This window comes from Zingiber officinale, chromosome 5A (assembly GCF_018446385.1).
Source record: "Zingiber officinale cultivar Zhangliang chromosome 5A, Zo_v1.1, whole genome shotgun sequence".
Taxonomy (NCBI): Eukaryota; Viridiplantae; Streptophyta; class Magnoliopsida; order Zingiberales; family Zingiberaceae; genus Zingiber; species Zingiber officinale.
In genome coordinates this window covers 35,059,369-35,084,077 of record NC_055994.1, presented here as the reverse complement: position 1 = coordinate 35,084,077, position 24,709 = coordinate 35,059,369, and the positions used below count along the sequence as shown (strand labels likewise).

The 24,709-nt window shown below is 39.8% G+C and overlaps 1 pseudogene; it reads left to right on the top strand.

Annotated features, from left to right (window-relative positions):
- Positions 1–342: 342 nt before the first annotated feature.
- Positions 343–24,709, top strand: part of LOC121979522 — a 41,670-nt pseudogene continuing 17,303 nt past the window's right edge.

Below are 24,709 nucleotides of genomic sequence, written 5' to 3'. Positions count from 1 at the left end.
CCTTGGTCCTCCAGACCTGTTTAGACTTTGTTGCTTAGTATTGGATCGGCCACCCAGGACTTTCCCTCAAACTACAGTCCTCTAGACCTATCGAGCTTCCCCGCCAAGTGTTGAATCCTCTCGACCCACTTGGTTTTTCCACTTGGCTTCCATGATCTGCTAAGTCTTTCCTGCCTAGTCGTAACTAGGGCTTTCCCAATTGAATAAACAGCCTACACACTTAGTTAACTTGTTAGATCACAATAAGACTTAACTTGAACCTTTGGCAACATCAAAATTTAGGTTTGATTCTGGTGCTACCTACACCAACACTGCCGATGAAAAAGATATGGATGGCCAGAGATGGAAGAGCTCCTCTTCTATCCTGAAGAGGACCCCTTTGCTCTTTTCCCTTCTAACCTGAAGGGAAGAGGTGGAGCAGAGGATGGTTGCGCACAAGAGGAGGTGCGCCGATGATGAAAGAGAGATGTTGTGATTTATAGGGCAGTGGAGGATCCTCTTCCAACTTGAAGAAGAGACCTCTTACTCGCTTCCCTTCTAACCCAAAGGGAAGAGGTGGACGAAATGAAGAGAATGGATGCTAGCGATGGAAGAGGAAAGGTGGATGGTGCGGTGTAAGATAAAGGTGGTGACATTCCTAGATGGAAAAGAAGAGGGTGAGATGGATAATCGTTTGATGGTAGATGGATGAGATGAGGTGAGGGAAGGCTAGTCGAAGGTGATGAATGAGCAGAGGTGGTCGTTAGTCATTGGTGAAAGAGGAAGAAGAAGTGGCGGCAACAGTGTCAGGTGATGGCGTGAGGAGAAGCTGAAGAGAGGAATTAGGGGAGTCCAAATCCTTTGGTCCATAATCCTTGGTCACTTTCACAATTTGCATATTGGATCATAGTCAGAATCTGATCAAAATTGGTTGTGATTTTTCCTGGGTTCACCTTCCCACCTAAGTTATAGTTTTTGGTCGAGGTAGGCAGCCGAAGGCTGCCGACAGTGGAAGAGCCGCTCCTTGCTTGGTACCATATAGTTTGCCCACTGTCAGCAACCTTCGACACCTGTCTCGACCCAAAACTACAACCTAGTGATGTGCATAGATTATATACACTTTCATGCATATTTTGAAGCACATCTACTTGTAAATCATGAGCATAATCTATGATTATTGTACCGTATTTCATTGTAATATCATATTTCCACTCCTTTTGTTTAAAGATATGCTCTTTGTATGTTTTCTAGTTGGCAGGACATGATTTGGAGTGAAAATGGAGCAAAAGACACACATTGGAGTAACTTGTGAAAATCCAGCTCAGGCCGTGTGAAACCACACAACCGTGTGGTCTTGCCCATGCCAAATCAAGCCCTGATCTTGTGAACTCACACAGTCATGCAACAATCCAAGGGAAGAAGACCATGGTCATGGTAATCTACATGACCGTGTGAACATTCCAGAGGTAAAGTAGCACACGGTCGTGTGAATCAACACGTTCATACCATAATCCAGAGGCAGAATTGACCTTGGCCATGTGGATTTACACGGCTGTGTGAGGTCTCTAGAGAGCAAGAAGGGCATGGTCGTGTGATTCCACACGACCATTTGAGATGTCCAGAGGCTAGTCGTGTGGATGCCACATGGTCGTGGCACGGGTCATGCCAGGCCCGTGTCCTGCCCTATTTAAAGGATTTTTCTCCCCTTTTGGGGAATCCTTGTCTTGGGGCTCGCCCCCATTCCTTGGAGAAGGGTTCTCCCCCTTTGGGGGAACCCTAAATCTTCCATCTTCATTGATTTGTCCATCTCCGGAGTAAGGGAACACTTCCAAGGATGTTACGCTTCAAGAATAAGCATCTCTTCTCTCTATTTCCATGTATTAAGTTATAATTTACTTCTTTCTTCATCTTTGGATTGTAATCCCTTGCAATGGAGTAGATCTCTAGATCTAGGATGTAGGTATGATGTGATATATAAACTATATATTTGGGCATCCTCTTGTGCTATGAAGTGTTTATTATTATGTTCTATGTGTATTATGCCTTGTATGTATTTGAGAAATGTGTGTGAGGGTAATTCATGTAGATGTAGGGTTCTGATCACCATGTAGAGGAAGGACCTTGGATTGTAAGCCCATGAGACTTTGTAACAGAAGGTATCTCTTACTTTCTACGGTGTTTCCTTGAAACGGGGATTGATTCTCTGCTAGGGAGGTTAATTAGAGTTTGGAGGGTTCTCTCAAATTAATATTAGGAAGTGACTTTTATAATCTAGTAATGTATGACTAGGGGCCCTGTGATAGAGAGTAACCCTTTAACCGAACTTTCTAGGCTACCTATTTTACTTAATTGCATTAATCTACTGTTAGGAAGTAAATTGGTTAACTCTAGGATTGTGTAATCGAGGGACCCTAGTGATAGGAGTATCTCGTTAACAGATTTTTAAAGTTACTTCTTTACTCAATGGCAGTAGAGCTTTGATAGACTCTTTGGTGTGACTTCTGCGAGCTTGTGCCAGACTTTGGTTAGAATCCCTACATGAGCGTAAACATGGAGTTAAGGATATAAACAATGTATAGGAACATTAACTAGCATTATAGCGAAACTTAAATCCTAGAATCTATCATCCTTCATTCACTTACACTCATTCTTCTTCTCTCTTTTCTCCTCTTTCTCTCAACTTTCTCTTCCCTCTTCTCATCCTCTTTTCTATCATTCATGAACAAACTTTCAATTGTCTAGATAATTCACCATGAAAATTTAACTAGTGCTTAATCAACAATCCCTATAGCTTTGATATATTTTGTATTACCGACGACGTAACTGTGCACTTGTGGTTCGTAACACCTAGATGGGAAGGTGAACCCAGGGGAGATCGCAGCTAATTTAGGCCAAATTTTGGCTGCGATCTGATGTGCAAATTATGGAAAGGACTAGGAAGGGATTAGGGATTGTGGACTAGAGGATCTGGGCCCCAAATGGAGATAAGGGATTTTCATGGATTTCTCTTGAGTGTGAGGAAGAGGGATTAAGATCTAATGGATCTTAATATGAGAAGTTTAGATTGCTTGAGGTTAAATTGTGACTCCTCCTTTCAATAAATGGTCCACATAGCTTCAAACATGAATGGAGGGCTGGATGACTTAGATCTGAATGAAGGAACAAGATCTCTCTAGATCTAGATCAACGATTCATATTAATTCAGCTTGATATTCTCCATTTGACCTCCAAATCATAGCCAAATTAGATTTGACTCGATTGTAATCCATGGATCTTTAGATTTCCTACAAACCACATTAAAAATATGAGATTTAACTCCATAATTGTAAAAAATTATAATTAACTTCAAAATGAATTCTTACTCATAAAATATGATATAAACACTAAATTTAGCATACAAGATGATAAAAATGTCAAGAATAAGAACCAAAATAATACATAAAAATGCTAATTATTAGTACTCTCCCAATCATCTATAGCCCTCCGACCACCTATACAATTGCTGACATGGCTGTAACTTCTATAACATTAACGAAGCTTTCCAGTCACTTGTATAACATCTGATTGTTTAGATAGCAAACTTCATCTTGATCATCGTGTGCGGGTTGTTGATGATGTTGCTCCACAGTAGCCTAAAAGCTACTTAGTTGCCTATATACTAGGTCTCCTTGACCCATACGGTCACATGGACACTTTGAAATCCCTTCGTTGAAAGTTATCACTAGCCAGTTACCTTCAGAGTCCATCTGATTTCCTAGAAATGTCTAGAATGCTTTTTTGTAGTCGTTACATGTAATGAGTATGATATATAATATTAAGTTACTCACACTTACTTGACTAGATTGTAAGATATTGAAAAATTAAATTAATAAGGTTATTTGGGAAATAGCCTTATAGAATTTTTCCAGAATTTTTAGAAATTTTCTGGAAATTTTTCGTAACTCGTATGACTTGTTTTGAGGGGATGAATCGGTGGGGTTAAACGAAGTCTATTTGGGATACCCATTTAAATGGGAGTTGATTAAGGATTTAACTTAAGGTTTAATTAACTTAAACCTAAGTTTTATTTTCTTTATTCTTCTTCCCTCCTGATTCATTTTCATTCCCCGATAACTCATCTGCTCGAGTTTTTCCCCTCTCCGACGATTTCTCCTCTCCTCCTCTCGGTGTCGCCGGCGCAAGCAACCACCGGAGCTTTGAAGGGAAAACAAGTGGCTGGTTCTTCTTGCTCAGCTCTCGGTTTCCTCTCTCCCGATTGCTCTCTCTCGCGGACGACGCGACGTCGACGGAGGACGACTCTTCCTTGATGGTCTCGGACTCCTTGCGTTGATTGAGGACCTTCACCGGAATCTCGAAGGAGCTGACGCTGTCCAAGCCTTCTCCAGTGAACCGATCCCTTCCTCAACAGTTTCTTACGGGTGATCGACGATGATTCGGCGGAGCTAGGGCACGGCGGGGTTCCGGCTGATTGAGCCCCTTTCGGTTCTCCCCCTCGATCTGTTCAATGGAGTATATTCCGGATCATCATTAGTTAGAATGGATCACGCAACACCATCTGGAGGCAACTTATTGAGGTAAGGCAATATCGGGAATTCTTTGGATTCAAGGATTCTGATGTAATTGGCTTCTTTTGTTAGGTTATTTCTGATCTGGGTTAGAGGAAAGCTTCGGATCAACCTAGTGATGGATTTCCCCTGTGCAGATCTTGACCTTCCTCCTCCTTGCAGCTGATTGGGCTCTCGGCTGAAGAAATTAGGGTTCAATTGAGGTAAGTGTGGTCTTGTTTGTTAGAGTTCTAGTGAATTCATTGCTGTACAGTTGCTTCATGGACTGATTCTTGAAAGAATGTGGGGTAGGGATTCTTTGGCAGTGATCAGCAGAGGTCTTGTGGGGTATGAATGTTGATCTCTTTAGTATATCCTGTTGTTAGGGCCCAAATTGGAGAAGGGTCGGCTAACTAGGATTTTTCCAACAATGGAAGGAAGCTATGGCAGAAGCTGTGGTATCTAATCACTGTCCAAATAACATGGGTGAGTTTCTTTAGTGCCTTCGCCTTTGATTTTTCATTTGTTAATAATATGTTCTTTCCATATTTATCATGGGTTTGCAATTGTATGTAAGGGTTACTTCAATGGGCATGTGAAATGTGAAGGAGGGTTTTAGATATGATGTGATTTATTATCAGATTCGGTGGTTAGAGGTGTATCATGAGGATGATTATGCATGTTTGATTTATGATGTGTAGTGGATAATAATGGGATGTTGGAGTTTGTGATCGGTTATGGATTTGGGATTCATTTGTGGATTTAGTTAATCCTAGTTGGATTAATTTTGATGGTTGAATTTTGTAGGATGGATTCATGATTATCCTACTCTATTTGGGTTGTGTGATTAAGGATTATTTGGAGGGTTAATCAGATATCAGAGTTGATTAGAGTGATCCTGATTGGGTTAGGTATTTTATTTAGCTATTTAATTCATATGAATTTAGCTAAATAAAATGTATATATATTGATTTATGCAGGACTTTGATATGGGACGATCATCACGACGTAGGATTTATTTTAGCACGATCGACAGATAATGGCGGGTATTTCTTCCTTGGCCTCTATGTAGATTTTCTTGTACTTAGTGCATGGTTATTATTGGATGAATTAGGCTGCTTTATCTTATATCATGATCGGTTGCTGTTTTTCCTGCATGATACTTATGCTTGACCCTTGTGATGATCTATTTAATTCATATACAGTCTCCACTCTTGATATATACTCTGTTGTAATTACACGTGTAGAGTATGTCTTGTAGAGATTGTCGGGTTGTTGGTATTCCCATGCTGATTGAATATATGATGTGGACTGTACATAGGTGGGTATGTGTTATAGGAGTCATCTTGTTGACCATGCATTTACATGTGGTGTGTACATATGTATTTGTCATGTACTTTTAGAGGAGTTGTGTTGATTGTATGTTTGGGGTATATACACATGTCTGTTGTGTTTTTACTAGAGGATACATGTTGATTGTACTTATATTTTGTGTACATTTGTCTGGTGGGATTATTGGAAATTTTTTGTTGATTATACATGTGTAGTGTGTACATATATTTGGTGGGATACGTGGAGGTATCATGACGATTATACTCTTGTTAGAGGTATTTATGAGGCTTGGGGTTGTTGCATGGATTATATATATATATATATATATATATCATGTTCATCATTCATTGCATCTGATGACCATTGTCTCCCTTGTGGTTGAGAGAGCCATCAGTTTGGTTTAGCGCCGCACACTCGGCCACTCATGGGTAGTGGTAGCTGGAGAAGTTGTCGCTCGTCCTGTCGTGCCACCCGGTCACGAGATTTAGTGAGATCCGGCGTTGTGAGCAGTCAGGGACCCTGATGCTATGTAGTTAGATAACTACTTAGCATTCCGTCTGCCTCAGCTGCTTTATAGCAGTTTGGAGTATGAGGCTTGTACGGTTGTCACGGACTCAAGCCTCTCGGCCATACTGGGGTCGTGGTGTCTGGAGAGGTGTCGGGGTGACCATGGAGCATGCATACACAATTATTATTCTTGCATTTGATGCGCGGTGCATCTGCATTTGCATACATGCCTAGTAGATACTAGTTGCATGTGATTGTCGTTGTTGCACTTGATTGAGATATGGTTGTTGCATTTGGTTGTCATGCTGCATACATGTCATTTATTTTATATGTATATGCAGTCATACTTATATTGCACAGGTGTCACGGGTATATCTGTTGCAGATCCGGTGAGTTTACTGATCATTGTACCATGTGTCGATTCTAGATTGGGTATGTATCTGTCATTATGTTAGTTGTGGTTTGTACAGTTTATATGTCAGGTTATTATGTCAAATATGTTTAGGTGCATTGATTATGATAGTATGATCATGTTCTTTATTCCCTACTAAGACTGTATACTTGTGATCTCCATGTTTGTTTATGGACCATGCACTATCTTGTCTATTACCCGCTGAGTTACCTATACTCACCACCGCATGTATACATTTCTGTTTTCAGGTAGCTTGTAGATGGTTGGTGTCGCTCGGAGTATCCTGTCTGCCGGGTCCTACGTCACATCCGAAGACAATTGCACCTAGTGTTTGTTTTCTATTGTATATTCTTTTCTTATTCTTGGCATTGTGTTTGTGTTTAGCCATGTGGCTATCTTATTCTTTTGGTGTTGTATTTGTGTTTAAGCTGTGCCGGCATGCATTGTATTTATTTGGTTTGTGTGGACTTTCCTTCATTTTTCCGCTGTGTTTTTAGTACAGTCGTGTGTGTTGATTTATATATAACTGCGTGGTTGTGATTGTTTCATTCCAGCCGAGTGGACTATGATTATAACTGCGTGGTTGTGTATATAAATATTCCAGCCGCATGTGGCTGATGTATTTTGTTTGTATTGATGCTTCAGATTGTCACCGATACAGGGGAGATGTTGCCGGATTTTTGTTTGGCAGAGACTCCTTTGAGACTCCTCCTTTCAATCAATGGTCCACATAGCTTCAAACATGAATGGAGGGCTGGATGACTTAGATCTGAATGAAGGAACAAGATCTCTCTAGATCTAGATCAACGATTCATATTGATTCAGCTTGATATTCTCCATTTGACCTCCAAATCATAGCCAAATTAGATTTGACTCGATTGTAATCCATGGTTCTTTAGATTTCGTACAAACCACATTAAAAGTATGAGATTTAACTCCATAATTGTAAAAAATTATAATTAAGTTCAAAATGAATTCTTACTCATAAAATATGATATAAACACTAAATTTAGCATATAAGATGATAAAAATGTCAAGTATAAGAGCCAAAATAATACATAAAAATACTAATTATTAGTACTCTCCCGATCATCTATAGCCCTCCGACCACCTATACAATTGCTGACATGGCTGTAACTTCTATAACATTAACGAAGCTTTCCAGTCACTTGTATAACATCTGATTGTTTAGATAGCAAACTTCATCTTGATCACCGTGTGCGGGTTGTTGATGATGTTGCTCCACAGTAGCCTAAAAGCTACTTAGTTGCCTATATACTAGGTCTCCTTGACCCATACGGTCACTTGGACCCTTTGAAATCCCTTCGTTGAAAGTTATCACTAGCCAGTTACCTTCAGAGTCCATCTGATTTCCTAGAAATGTCTAGAATGCTTTTTTGTAGTCGTTACATGTAATGAGTATGATATATAATATTAAGTTACTCGCACTTACTTGATTAGATAAATCATCTAGTTTAGTATTTGCCAAACAATTAGCCTCTAGCAAATTCCACACACTTGGACTTATGTCAAGCAATTAGCTTCCAACTGATTGTACTCACTTGGACTTTGACCAAGAAATCAGACTCTAGCTGATTCCACTGACTTCAACTTTTGTGAAGCAATCAGCCTCCAACTAATTCCACATACTTGGACTTAAGTAACTTAGGAATCAGCTAGGAATTTTGTTTACTAAGCCTTAATCACTTAGACTTGATTCACCTAACTTCTAGCTAGGAATTTGTCTACTAAATCTTAATCACTTGGACTTGATTCACCTTACTTCTAGCTAGAAATTTATCTGTCAAGCCTTAATCACTTGAACTTGATTCATCTAACTTCTAACTACAAATTTATTTGATTGGTCCCAACCAAGACTTAGCTTATGCTTAGATCCATTAGAACTTGATCACTACCTAGTTCACAACCAGGACTTTAATATTGAAGATCTTAAGCCAGCTAGAAGGGGAGTTGAATAGTGAGTTTAGCCCAATTCAATCTTTCTTTCTACAAGATGATTAGTGTGTAGCGGAAATACAAATAGTAAGAAAGTAAAAGAGAAAACAAACTCTAACACGATTATGTAATATGGTTTAGAGATTGTTTACTCCTACTCCACAGCTTATCCTTGAGGTGAACGATCCCTTAATCCTTCGGTAGATTAGTCCCCGACAATCTCCAGCTAATGCTTTATGCTTCTAAATGGAGCAAACCTCTCACAAAGCTCTCTTCCTCTTTACAAGATTGAAACTTAGATTAGGAGGAAGAGAATTGGCTTGGAAGCTTGAAGGAATGACTTGGAGTATTCTAGCAAGAAGTAGTAACCTTCTTTATCCCTTAAATCTTCTTTAAATAGAGTGGAAAGAGTTTATCCTGAATCAATGCATTTCCTACACCAGTCGACTAGTGTAGCCATTAGATACAGCCAATGACACTCCGCAAAGTTTGAGATTTTGCCAACGGTTGCCAACGACTTTCTGCCAGTCGATTGGCGCCATTACCAGTCGACTGGTCTTCACAACCGTCGGGCACAGAACCATTATGCGCTCTCGTGAATTTGGACTAGCTGACTGATCTTAGTACCAATCGACTAATAGCTTACGTTGACTCACACTCATCCTCTTCAGAGTCGCCCTTGAAGCCCTCTTCCTCGGCCTTTGTCCCTCAAATAAACTTAAGCATGTAGCTCCTCTTCGTGTCATCATTCATGTTATCTTGAAGTCCACTTCCCTCTACCCATTCCTTTGTTCCTCGTTCGATGATCCCTCAGATGCACCCTCCTTCACCAATCTCAAGGACCCAGGCCATAGGATGAAAATTTTCTCATGTGTTTAACCAAGTCCTGCATGACTCAAACACATATCAAAACTATATTAAACCTAACTTAAACTCTTTGACACACATCAAAACCATGATTATACCCGATCAAACCTAGGTCAATTGCACTCACAATCTCGCTTTTTTTATGTGTGGCTATATGTTTAAGTTAAGCAAAAATAATACTTGAAAAGAAAAATGTAAACATGAAGCATAAATCCAAGCTCACCGACCCTTAACATATGCACCATCACATTAATTTTTAAGTTTTGCACAAATATAGAGAAATAAGTTTCTAACTTAAACTTTTCCATTTCTCCCCTTTTGACACTATCAAAAAGATTGTACCCAAACAACCATGCACAATATGGGATCAATTTTTGACCTAATTTGAACCAAGTTCAAATTCTAAAAATGCACACAAAATGCTAAAAAACACAATCACTAGTTGACTGCCATCTGATGCAGTCAACTAGCACAAAAGCAATCTAAATTTCAGCTTTCTGAAGCCAACTTCAAAAATTCATAGAATTAATCCACAAAATTTGAAAAATCATAAAACTTTGAAAATATATTTCTTTTAATGTCCTCTAACCAGGAAAAATATATATATATATTTTTTTATGAAAAGTCAATATATTTTTAAAGTTTGGACTAAAACTCAAAAACCTTAAAAATCACTTAAGTTTGTATCTATTTTAAAATTTATTTTGAATTCATATGTTTCAAAATAACTATACCACAGTAAATAAAATGTAGAATTATTTTCAGCACCTTTGAAATGTCCATCTATGATCTATGGGCAAAATGTCTATTAATTAAACATCTGCTTTCCCTATAGTTGGTCTATGATCACTATTTTGACACATATCATGATTCAACAATATCACATAAACATAAGTGAATTATGAGTATCATCCTATCATCTCCCATCTATGTTTAGAAATATAATGTAAGTTATTGTGAGATGAAATGAAGGTAACCTCTACTTAGCCCTTCTTATTATAAATTTCTATCAAGGCTAAGTATTCCCCCTTAAAGTCTTAAGTCAACCATTTTTCAAAAAAAATTATTATGATTTAAATGGTTGACTAACTCAAAAATCCCTAACCCTTGAGGATTGCTTTTGGTAACCAATAGAAAATTTTTCTAATTGGATTAATTAATATTCCTTAGGGATCTATTTCCTAGGTCAAGGTTGACCTGGCTAACTGAGCTTGAATTGGGTCAAGTTCGAGTCTTGATGTTTGAGTTTCGATGTTTGACAATACATGTAGACAATACATGGAGATTGCAGGTGCAATTGTTCATGAGTGAAGGAGAGTCAAGTAGGTCAAGGTTGACTGGATACTTGACGGGAAAATCCTGGTGAGTGAAGCCAGGTGAAAGTCCTAACTAATAAGTTAGGCAGTTGGAAGTCCTAGTGAGTGAAGCTAGGCAATTAGGAAGTCCTGGTGAGTGAAGTCAGACAATTGGGAAATCCTGGTGAGTGAAGTCAGGTGAAAGACCTAGTGAGTGAAACTAGGCAGAAGGAAAGTCCTAGTGAGTGAAGCTAGGAAGTTGGAAGTCCTGGTGAGTGAAGTCAGGCAATTGGGAAGTCCTGGTGAGTGAAGCCAGGCAATTGGGAAATCTTGGTGAGTGAAGTCAGGTGAAAGACCTAGTGAGTGAAGCTAGGAAGAAGGGAAGTCCTAGTGAGTGAAGCTAGGCAGTTGAAAGTCCTGGTGAGTGAAGCCAGACAATTGGAAATCCTGGTGAGTGAAGCTAGGTGAAAGACCTAGTAAGTGAAGCTAGGCATAAGAGAAGTCCTGGTGAGTGAATCTAGGCAGATGAAAAATCCTGGTGAGTGAAGCCAGGTGAAAGACTTAGTGAGTGAAGTTAGGTAGTTGGGAAAGACCTGGTGAGTGAAGCTAGGCATGAGAAAATCCAGATGGATCAATACTGATCGGACATCTAGTGTTGAGAATTCCAAGTAGGTCAAAGGGATTGACCGGATACTTGGCATGAGGAAATCCAGATGGGTCAAGGTTGACCAGACATCTGGTGGAAGTTCAAGTGGGTCATGGAGGATCGGACACTTGGCACGAGGAGAAAAGTCCAAGTGGGTCAAAGGAATTGACCGGACACTTGGTGAGGGAGTCCAAGCAGGTCAAGGATGACCGGATGCTGGGCATGATGAACCAACAGGTCATGGATTGACTGGATGTTAGTTTAGGGGACTTTGGACATGGTTTTGGGCAAAAACCTTGAGTTGGATCGATCAGCCGATCGATTGGCTCATGCCCAATCGATCGGCTGATCGATTGGGTGAGTCCCTGCGACAAGGTTCCTCCCAATTGATCAGTGGATCAATTGGGAGAAGCTCTCGATTGCACAAAATGACTCTGGATCGATCGGCCGATCGATTCAGAGCCCCCAATCATCGGTTGATCGATTGGGAGTCGTGATTCTGTGCGATAAGCCTTGGATCGATCGGTCGATCGATCCAGGTAATTCCCGAGAGCACAGAGGCGCTTTGGATCGATCGGCTGATCGATCTAAAGCCTCCCCAATCAATTAGGAGCAATCCAATCGATTGGGATTCGACCGTTGGTGTCGTATTTAGCCGTGGGCCAGCGATTTTTTGATAGAACTTACACAGAGCTCTCGATTTTCTTCTTCAACGAGCACAAATCTTCACAGCGGCATCTCCACAGCTCTCACACTAGATCTTGAAGGTTTTTGGAGGCTTGTGCTGGTGCACATCCAAGTCAAGAGGCGAGGAAGAAGCTAGGGTTAGGGTTTCTTGTGCATATCTTGTAAGCTTTTGCTTGTATTGTATTTCCCTTCCCTTTCTTCTTGTACTGTGAGCTTGTAGGGCTTCTCCACCTTCGGTAGTTACCGTAAAGGAGTGTTTTCATAGTGGAGGGTGTGTGAGTGTGTGGATCCTTGGATTAGTCACCTATTCTTGAGGTGGATACCAAGTAAATCCTTAGTGTTAGCGTTGAGTGTTGTATTCTTGTATTCCGCTGCACATCATCACAAGAAGCAAGCAACGCCAAGCACGAGAGTGCCATGAGCTATTCACCCTATCATGCCCCGGGGGAGTCCCTGTCCGAAGAAATTTCGGCAGCACCTCCCCTGTACGGCTGACAATCTGAATCATTTCTACATGCATAATATACATCAGCCACAGGCGGCTGGAATATATACACAACCACACAGTTATATGACACAGCCTATTCAGCTGATACAATAAAAACACAACCACGCAGTTATATGTAAAGCAGCCCACTCGGCTGTTCGAAAACCAAAACACAACGGAAAATAACAGAAACCAAATACAAACCATACACAAAACTGCTAGCCGGCTAGGCTTACACAACCAACATTAATACAAAATACCACATAACAACTTCAAAACTCCAGAAATAAAATCGGAGCATAAACTAAACACATTGGCACATAAAACAAACAAAACATAAATGAAACTGATAGATCTTCTGAGGTGATGTGGGAACCAACAGACAGGATACTCCAAGTGACATCATAACCAACCTGGTACTTGAAAAAGAAAGTGTCCACGGGGTGAGTTCAATAACTCAGTGAATACCAATAGACATGCTTAGTAAGATATATCTAACAGCAATAAACATGGAATATAACTTCCTAATCATATATAGGAAATATGCAAAACTGAAAGGTATCTGAGGAAGTTGTACTCACCAGGAACTCCTATCCAGAACAAAAGGGTTGTCAAACCAGATACACAATATGCCTCCTGTATGCATGTCAAACAAATGCATCCACCAAAATGTAGCATATAAGTGCAGCAAACACAAGCAAATAAATGCAATAAATGCATATGATGTCAATGACATGGTCACCTCTGACGCCAGTCAGTCATCTCACACACAATGGTGAGACTAAGTGGGTAGGGTTGTGACAACCGTGCACTCTGACGTCACTGCTCCTGATGAGTGACCGAATGGACGGGATGCTGTCGGAGTACACACATACTCCTACCCCAAATCATAAATGGGGGAGCACAATGCTCTCATCTCCCGGTACACCATGACTGGGAGGGATCCTTGACGTGCTACCACGCTGCGTCACACTACCCATAAGCGGACCAACGGAGCACTCAACAGAGCAAAACTGACGTGCTACAACGCTGCGTTATGCTACCCACGAGCGGACCAACGGAGCACCGAACAGTGATGAAACTGACGATATGCTCTATAATAATGGAGCAGCCTATCACGCAACATGCAATCATGCGAATGGTGCATGAAACTAAGCATGACAATATCCTAAACCAAATCCACATATATATATATATATATATATATATATATATATATATATATATATATATATATATATATAAATGTGTACCCTAGTACAAGTAAGTCAAATCCACAGATCTAGGGTATACAGGTCCTCTATGGTATAACAACTTAGGTCCTGAACATATCCACCTCCATAAAATATATACCAACAATGTACATGGATCAAAGCAAAAGGTCTAGGTACACAGATCAGGTATGCTATAAAAATATAGATATACATGCCAGATAATAAAAATCCAGAATCTAGTCCTAAACTCAGTAAAGCATGGTATGTCACTTACTCTATGAACTAAGGTACTCATGGCAATAATCACGAAACGTAAACATGGATACATAACAAACGCCCAACAGAACATGCTATGGGTATCAAACCATGACATACCAAAGACAAACATGATCATTGCTTGTAGCTATAAAATACTATGCATATCGAATTGACAATATCATAAAAGATAAGTCAAGAGGTACCCGCCTCCAGTATAGATCGAGCTAAACGACCTCTGTGTCGAAGTGCTAGTCCCGCGTCAAAGTCTTGTGTCACCAATGTATACATTTTATTTAGCTAAAAATCCAAATGAATAGCTAAATAAAATACTTAACAACAATTTAGGGCAAAACCCTAAACTATAAACCTCAACCTACCTAAACAAAGTCTAATGATAAATTAGGGTTAGTTACTTAATCCCCAATCCACCATTAGATCAATAATCCAAACTAAATTCCATTTACACATGATTAATTATCAACATAATCAATCACCTAATTCCATTTATACAAATCATAAAACTACACCACACCTAATTCAGCCGCTGCTGGAAATCAAGGGTTGTTGTTGGAAATCAAGAAACGCCCTGCCATGCACTGTCTGGATCAAAATGAAACTTAAGAAATCGACATCCAAACAACAACCAAATTTCCAAAACAACCTGAGCACCTTACCTTCTTTTCACCAAACCACTACTGTGATCCACAGCCGGAATGGTTGCTGCCAGAATCAAGAGCAACCCCACAGCACTTGCCAGCCCGAAATCAGTAGAGCAGTAATGCTACTGGTCGAACCTGCAACCCTCTATAAATGGAGGACAACATTTAGTGATGATCCACGGTAGATATAGGATAAGAACATAACACAAGATAAAAATCTACACCCTCACCCTGCTGTCACATTGCCGAATCACTACTGCCTGGGTTTGGATCCGGCAGCAAGAGGAAATCCGGGGCACAACAACAATCTTGGCTGCTTGTTGCGAGAAGTGGCTCTACACTGTGGCTCACGACTAATCGAGAAAAAGAGATAGTCTCCAGCGATGGTCGGCAGAGGGACGGCCGTCTGCCGTCGCTAGGGCAGAGGAAAGGAGAGTCGGCTTGATCGGCATTGCTCGGGTCTTGGCCAGCTGTACTAGGGCACGACACTAGGGCACACGAGAGAAAGGGCAGCGCCAATAGATGTCGGCGGTGCTCGAGTGCCGGTGAGGAGAAGACGTCGGCGGTGAGCGGTGCACAGAGGGGTCGAAATCATGGTGTGCGGCGGGGGAAGAGCGGCAGTCGGATGTGCTAAAGAAAAGGGCAGCGCCGGGTTGGGAGATGAACCGAAGTGAAACCGTCGAGGAAATGAAGAGAAGCGACGTTGGGGAAATGGAACGGGGAAGAGAGGAAAAGGAGGAAAAAATAAAATTAAAATTTAACTTTTCCTCATTTAAATGGGGTAGCCTAAACAGGCTTTCCCGGGGCCTAGTTTTATCCCCGTGAACTTGTCCATACTGTCTCCGAAAAATTCCCAAAAATTTTCTAAAAATTCCAAAAAAAATCCCTTATCATTATTCGCCATTTTCGGTATTTTACACACCCCCCCCCTCTAGCTACATTTCGGTCCCAACAAGTGGTATCAGAGTGAGGCCGCTCTTCACCGGAATCATCGCCGGAAGGGGCAACAAAGCTAGAGGGTGAAGAAGTTGAATCAAATTCATCAAAGTCAAAGAATTCAAGACGCTCAACTTCAAGATGGAATTCTGAGATGGACTCGGATTATACACGAGGGTGCCCTCACCATTTACAATGATGAGCTTCGATCTTTGGAGATCAAGGATCGAGAATTTCTTGATGGTAGAAATAGAGCAATGGTTTGCTCTCATGGAAGGTTTTGAGGCTCCAACAAATTCAAAGGGCAAAACTCTCAAGAGGAGCAAGTGGAGCCAAGAGCAAATTCAAAGGAGCGAGGCAAATGACAAAGTGATCAAGTTATTGGTCAATTTATTTCCAAGCAATATTTTGGCTCAAGTCGGAGAATTCAAAGATGCCAAGGAGCTTTGGAGAAAATTGGCAACGATTCATGAGATCCCCTCCACTATGCCAATTCAAGAAGAATCCAAAGAGGGCGACTCCGTGGGTCAAGATCAAGAGGAAGTGGACTCCGAAGTTGAGAGATGCTCAACCTCCGAAGAAGACGTCCAAGAAGCCTCATCTTCAAAGGAATGCAATGAAAAGAGCAAAGAGGGAGCATACTCTTTGTTCCATGTACAAGATGAAGATGATGAAGCCTCCACCTCTAGGATTGAGGGGGAGTATTTTTCGTTGACATCAGTTCAAGGAGAAAAAGAAGTTTCTACATCCGGGTCAAGAGAAGAAGAGGATGAAGAAGCTTCCACCTCCACAAGTCGAGTCAAATCTATTGGAGGAGCATCATTGTCGGAACAAGAGGAAGTTTCTACCTCCGGATCAAAAGGAGAAGATGTCATCCCTACATATGAAGGTATAAATATTTCAAATAAAAATAAACAACATATCATATGTTTTGAATGTAGGGAACATGGACACTACAAGAGCAAGTGTCCTAAATTGGCCAAGAAGAAGGGCCAAGTGACACCAAAGGGCAAGGAGAAGCCCAAAGAGACCGCTCCCAGAACAAAGAAGAGCAAGGAGCACATTGTGTGCTTCTCGTGCAATCAAAAAGGACATTACTGGAGCCAATGTCCTAAGGGGAAGAAAGCGGTCAAAGCTAAAGGAGGAAGCATGGATCAAGGGGGAGCCTCCAAGGTAAAACGAAAGGTATCATTTATTGAGCCTATCCCCTTAAATAATGGTAAAAAACATGTTAATTCCAATTGTTATCATTTTAATACTATTTACCATAAAAATAGGAAGCATGATAATATTAAGGAAAAACATGTAGCTTTTCATGCTAAAACTACTACACCTAGGTCTAGGAAGGTAGATAAAAATTTAGACAAGAATTCTAAAGATTTTAGTTATAAGCCTAAAAATAAAAATGCTCAAGGATTAAATGGAAAACTAAAAACTAAGGATTTAATGAGAGAAAATCAAGTCTTGAGGTCAAAGCTTGATAAATTAGAAAATACCCTAAAAAGGATGGAAAATATCCTAAAAGGGCAAAATGAGCAAAATATAGGTTTAGGACAACAAGGGTCATCCAAGGGTAATAGAGGTTTGGGATACAAATCTAAAATCAAAAAGGATGTACCTTCTTACCATAGGGTTCCATGTAGCTATGGAACTAACCCTCGGCCTAGTGGTCAAGTCAAAAATACAAGGAAAGTTATCCCTAAGAGTATTTTTGCAACAAATGTAACTAAGACTTCTAAGAAGTCTAAGAAAGTCACTAAGAAGGTCACAAGGGAAGAAATCCCTAGAGTTAACCTAGAAAAGGTGACCAACACTTCTAAGAAGCCAAACAAGGTCACTAGGAAGGTGTCTAGAGAAGTTATCCCTAGTGAGTACCTAGAGCATCCAAGGAGCACCAATAGATTTTGGGTCCCTAGGAGCATTTTCTCTACTCCTTAGATGGGTTAGAAAGTGTCAACTTAAATTGGGAGGGTAGTTAACCCAACTTTGATGAAGTTGACACTCGGAGAGCATTTTCAAAGTTATTATCAACCTTTGAAAATGAAGTGGAGTTTCATTTACTCTTTGGAAGAGTAAAATTTGTCATGATTTGAAAGTTCAATTTTAAATTAAATCGGCACAATTGGGAAAATCATAAAGAACTACCAAGTTGGGATTTTGGTATGTTCTTAAGGAGTAATGGTAAAAATTTAGAACTTGATCTTGATGATTACTCTTTAAAAGAGAAATTTGTGCAAAAAGTTGAGGAATATGCTTAATTTAAATTGGCACAATGTAGGAAAAGCAAAGGAAATGTCAAAATTAGGTTTTGGCAATTTTTTTGGGGAAATAGTGGGCAATCTAGGTTTTAGCTTTAAGTTAGCTAAGGTTTAAGGATACTTAGATAGATAATCTAGATATTTTACTTATGCAATTTGCCATGTTGTGTTTGCCCTTCATATGTCATGACATCATATTTATCTTTGCATTCATGATTATTATGAAAAACACAAAAATACCATGTCATGTCATACATACATCATGTAGTTATAGAAAATTTTCTTTTAAAATTATTTATCTTTGATGTATGCTATAATGCATCATGTATTACTTTAATTCCTTGTAAATTAAGGGCAAATGGCACTCATTAACAAGTAACATCCTTGGTGGATGTTCATAACTTCAAAATGCCTAGATAGATATGCATGATCCCTAGATTAGAGCAAAACTAAAGTTTATATCTCACTAAAAACTATAAGGTGACTTGTATGTGGTATCATACACGTTAAATTCAAGTGAGATAATAGGATGATGAACCAAACTCAAGATGTTGATTTAGTGCATTTTTTTAGTTTTTAAGTTCATCAAAACACATAGTTATGTGTTTTCCAATCATTGGGAAAGCTAATGTACAAGTCATGTGCATTGAGCCCAAAGAATATGATTGGATATTGGTTTTGAAAATGGTTTTTAAATGCTTTTGAAAAACCTTGGTGAAGGCTATCTTTTGATAGTAATCATCATTGAATAGTTAGACACAAACTTGGAAGAAAACACTAAAGTTTTTAAAAGTTTCCAAGTTTGTGTTAATCTTTAAAAATATGAAGTATTTTCTTAGAAAACTATTTTTCCATGATAATATATACCCTAAATAATGTCTACAATTATTTTCATGATTTTTGGAATTTTGTAGAATTTTCTAGGGGTTTCTAAAGTTGACTGAAATGAAATTTCAGCAACTTCAGACCTTCAATCGATCACCCGATCGATTGAAGGGTCTTAATCGATCAAGAGATCGATTGAGAGTGAGCTTCTTGCAAACAGAAGCTCACTGGATCGATCCACCAATCAATCCACACTAGCTGAATCGATCAGTGGATCGATTCAAGCAGGTTCAATCGATTGGGACCCAACTCCAATCGATTGGGGATGCTGATTTTGGCTGGGAAAGCTTATTTTCAATATTTTTGGTCTATGTAACCATTCCTAACCCCTCAAAAACATTTTTATACCTTTAGGAGGAGTTTTCATGATGAAAATAAGGATGGATTGGTTAAGGAAGACTAAGTAGAGGTTTAGGTTGAGGTTTGGTTTCAATATTCAATTTTTGAACCTCAAAACTTCTAAATTTGGGTTTCCTAAAGGTTTAGAGATTTCAAGTCATTGTTGGTGCAATGACATAAGTTATGGGCATGCCTTTAGGGGGAGTTACTTCTTAAGGACATGAAAATGTAAATTTTCATACACCTTGGAAGGTGGTTAACCTTCTTTCGTGAAAATGCTCAAGGTTGAGCATTTGAATACAATGGAGAGTGGATATCTTCATTGTTCAAGTGGTATATGCTCAAGGATGAGCATTTGATGAAAATAAAGGGTATAGGACCTTTATTTGAATAGTGTGTGAACATACCAAATAGTAACTGCTTAAGGATGAGCATTAAGAATAATGAAGGATATGGGACCTTCGTTATTGTGTTGTGAACAATGAGTGAAGCTGTGAACAACGGTGGATAACTCATCAGGGGGAGAGTTTTTGATGTGTGCCAATAAGGGAGAATATAGGGTTTAAGTTAGGCCTTCATTACCTAAGAGGGAGTTTGCTCTCTAGAAAAGGAGGAGAATGAAGGGAACCCTCATTCTTATTGGCATAAAGGAGGTTTAGGCCATGGGATTAGCCTAACTTAAAAGTGGTATTGTCAAACATCAAAAAGGGGGAGATTGTTGGTGCAATATTCACTAGTTCAAGGTTAACCTAGCTAATTGACTTGAATTGGGTCAAGCTCGAGTCTTGATGTTTGGGTTTCGATGTTTGACAATACTTGTAGATAATATATGGAGATTGCAGGTGCAATTGTTCATGAGTGAAGGAGAGTCAAGTAGGTCAAGGTTGACTGGATACTTGACGGAAAAATCCTAGTGAGTGAAACCAGGTGAAAGTCCTAACTGGGAAGTTAGGCAGTTGGAAGTCCTGGTGAGTGAAGCCAGGCAATTGGGAAGTCCTGGTAAGTGAAGCCAGGCAATTGGGAAATCCTGGTGAGTGAAGCCAGGCAATTGGGAAATCCTGGTGAGTGAAGCCAGGTGAAAGACCTAGTGAGTGAAGTTAGGCAGTTGGGAGTCCTGGTGAGTGAAGCCAGGCAATTGGAATCCTGGTGAGTGAAGCCAGGCAATTGGGAAATCCTGGTGAGTGAAGTCAGGTGAAAGACCTAGTGAGTGAAGCTAGGCAGAAGAGAAGTCCTAGTGAGTGAAGCTAGGTAGTTGGAAGTCCTGGTGAGTGAAGCCAGACAATTGGAAATCTTGGTGAGTGAAGCCAGGTGAAAGACCTAGTGAGTGAAGCTAGGCAGAAGGGAAGTCCTGGTCTGTGAAGCCAGACAGATGGAAAATGCTGGTGAGTGAAGCCAGGTGAAAGACCTAGTGAGTGAAGCTAGGTAGTTGGGAAAGACCTGGTGAGTGAAGCCAGACACGAGGAAATCCAGATAGATTAATACTGATCGGACATCTGGTGTTGGGAAGTCTAAGTAGGTCAAAGGGATTGACCGGATACTTGGCATAAGGAAATCCATATGGGTCAAGGTTGACCAGACATCTGGTGGAAGTCCAAGTGGGTCATGGAGGACCGGACACTTGGCACGAGGAGAAAGTCCAAGTGGGTCAAAGGAATTGACCGGACACTTAGTGAGGGAGTCCTAGCAGGTCAAGGATGAACTGATGCTGGGCATGATGAACCAATAGGTCATGGATTGACCGGATGTTGGTTTAGGGGACTTTAGACATGGTTTTGGGCAAAAACCTTGAGCTGGATCTATCAGCCGATCGATTGGCTCATGCACAATCGATTGGCTGATCGATTGGGTGAGTCCCCGCAACAAAGTTCCTCCCAATCGATCAATGGATCGATTGGGAGAAGCTCGTGATTGCACAGAATGACTTTGGATCGATCGGCCGATTGATTCAGAGTCCCTAATCGATTGGTTGATTGATTGGGAGTCGCAATTCTGTGCGATAAGCCTTGGATCGATGGGCCGATCGATCCAGGTAATTCCCGAGAGCACAGAGGTACTCTGGATCGATCGGCCGATCGATCCAAAGCCTCCCCAATCGATTGGGAGCAATCCAATCGATTGGGATTCGACTGTTGGCATCGTATTTAGCCGTGGGCGAGCGATTTTTTCGACAGAAATTACACAGAGCTCTCGGCTTTCTTCTTCAATGAGCACAAATCTTCACAACGACATCTCCACAGCTCTCACGCCAGAACTTGAAGGTTTTTGGAGGCTTGTGCTGGTGCACATCCAAGTCAAGAGGCGAGGAAGATGCTAGGGTTAGGGTTTCTTGTGCATATCTTGTAAGCTTTTGCTTGTATTGTATTTCCCTTCCCTTTCTTCTTGTACTGTGAGCTTGTAGGACTTCTCCGCCTTTGGTAGTTACCGTAAATGAGTGTTTTCATAGTGGAGGGTGTGTGAGTGTGTGGATTCTTGGATTAGTCACCTCTTCTTGAGGTGGATACTAAGTAAATCCTTAGTGTTAGCGTTGAGTGTTGTATTCTTGTATATTTCCACTGCACATCATCATAAGAAGCAAGCAACGCCAAGCACGAGAGCGCGACGAGCTATTCACCCCCTCCTCTAGCTACATTTCGGTCCCAACAAGGAAGGCATTGATAGCTTTCATCATCGTATCTCGATTTGTAAGTGTCTCACCTACACTTGTTAGTCCATTTAAAATTTTCTTAATTATAGAATGTAGAATAAATACCTTTTCTCCTTTCTCAAGCTTGATGTTATTGAGATGAGATTGAAGGAGGTCTCTTCTTACCAATTTAGCTTCTGACATCCCTTCATGTAGCTCAACCAACTTTTCCCATAAGTCCTTGGTGCTTGTGTAGTTTATAATTCTAGTTACTTCTTGTTGGGGAAGCACATTTAGTAGATAATGTATTGTGTTTGAGTTTGCTAAATGTTCTTCCCTTTGCTTCTTGCTCCGTCTTGCTTTGTTGATTATCATACTGTTTTCATCCCTAGGTATCTCAAAACCATTTTCCATTATTAGCATTATATCGAAATCGGTATCGAAGAATACCTTCATTCTCTTTTTCCACCTAGAGAAGTCTCCTTTAAATTTGGATGGTTGGATGTGTGAACTGGTTATTTTGATGACATTGCTCTTCTCGGTGATTAGTCTGTTGAATGGAAACCTCACTCTAATAGCACTTGTTGAAGATCTTAGGTCGGCTATAAAGGGGGTTAAATAGCGAGTTTACCCCAATTCTATCTTTCTTTCTCAAAGATGATTAGTGCTTAGCAGAAATACAAATACTAAGAAAGTAAAAGAGAAAACAAACTCTAACACGATTATATAATGTGGTTCAGAGATTGTGTACTCTTACTCCACGGTTTGTCCTTGAGGTGGATGATCCCTTAATCCTTCGATGGATTAGTCCCCAGCAATCTTCAGCTAATGCTTTATCCTTCTCAGTGGAGCAAACCTCTCTTCCTCTTTACAAGATTAAAACTTAGCTTAGGAGGAAGAAAATTGGCTTGGAAATTTGAGGGAATGACTTGGGTATTCTAGCAAGAATCAGTAACCTCCTATAGGAAATAAGAACGTGGGCATGCCCATGTTGCCTACTTTCTTTGGAGTAAAATGTTCCTATTACCCCTAGGATAATTCCCATTATAAAGAGTGCATCAAAGGGTGGTTCACGTGGGTGTAGAAGAACAATAGGAAGAAGAACATCCGAGGTTGATAGATTTGGTTTATGAAATAGTGGATAGCTCTTCGATTTGTGTAATTGCTCTTCCGACGGTGAGCACGAATCTTCTGATAGTGTGTACAAAGAAGATCATATTCTTCCATCGCTAATTGCAGATCAGTGGGAAATCGCTGTAAGTGTTTACCATTTATGTTTTTTAATTTCATGCATTTAGACTGCTACAATGGTATCAGAGCTGTGTTAGTTCTAAATGCATGAGAAATCCCTAAAACTTACCTCTGCATTGACAAATCATTCTATGAAATTATTATGATTCTTTGCTCCTATTCACTGCCAAGAAAAATTATTGACAGAGGTTGCCATCTCCGAGCGAGATCGTAATTGTGTGACGATTCTTTACCATTGTTGGGCAATAGAAGGCTAAGTTCCCGAGACATAGAGGAGAGGAAAGGGGGTCCAATCACGAACCCAAACAAATCGTGCGTCATACCAAATCATCGAGAAATTGCAACTGTGTGTCATGGTTTCCTCCTGTGGCCGACGACCGCATTAGGCTAATCACGTTGATAGAGGTGGTCATGGCAATGACATGGGTGTTGTTGGCAGAGAAAAGGAAATGGCATTGTTGGCAGTGTAAGGGTTGGCAGTGAAGGAGTAATGCGGATAGGGTTCACGGGTTAAATCGAAATATTTTTTTAATTTAAATCATGCTGATGAAGTCATTTTTAATAAAGCATATATTAAATAAATTAGTAAAATAAAAAAATATTTTGTTATAAATTACTACATGCATGTTGAAATCAAGAAACATAGTAGGTTTAATTTCATAGTTTACTTAATTGAAATTAAACTTGATGTTTCTGTATTAATTAATTAATGCATGTGGAACTTTACCTAGTTCACAAATTTAGACCAGCTAGGTTGGTTTAATTAGACTAGTTTGGTCAAATTTGACCCGGTTTAGATTTAACTATTAGTTGGTTTAACTGAACCAGTTTGATCCAAATGAAATCGATTTGGTTGGATTTAATTAGACTTAGATCAGATATGATCAGATGACCAGATTTGTTCTATTTAGTCAAATTTGATCAAAGAGATTAGTATTTTTTTTTTCTAATGGGTCAGACTTAGGGCATTGGTTTGATCAAATGGACTAGAGTTTGATCAATAAGTCTAAGATTGATCGAAATGAGCTTAGATAAACAATAACAAAGCATAGGTAAAACATCCCAGTCTAATTAGATTAGTTCTAACGAGGACAATGGACCAAGCTTAGGATTTAGATTCCTGATTGACTAGTCCAATGGGTCATTCGACTTAGACTCCTGAAAAATCGAGAAGATTTATTTTTCTTAATTTATTATGTTGGTTCTATGCTTGTATAAATTGAATTAAGCTAGTTTTGTACTGGTTAGTCGGTTTTGTACTAACTTATTTAATTTTAATTTTTTAGATGGCACGGACGATTACTACATTAACTCGTTGCAAAGTGTAGCAGAACCAACTCAAGGAGGAAATTCAGGAGATAGAGTTCATTTAATTAAATAAATCATGATATAATAAATGATTAGTTCATTTGTTGGGATGTGTAAAATAGAATTGATCAATATTTATGTAATTGGTCATATGAATGATGAGTGAAAATATCGTTATAACTTTATTTTGTAAACCGACTCAAATTAATATTGAGTCAATCATAAATTGCATGCATATAAATTATACTAAATACTAAATAATGTGT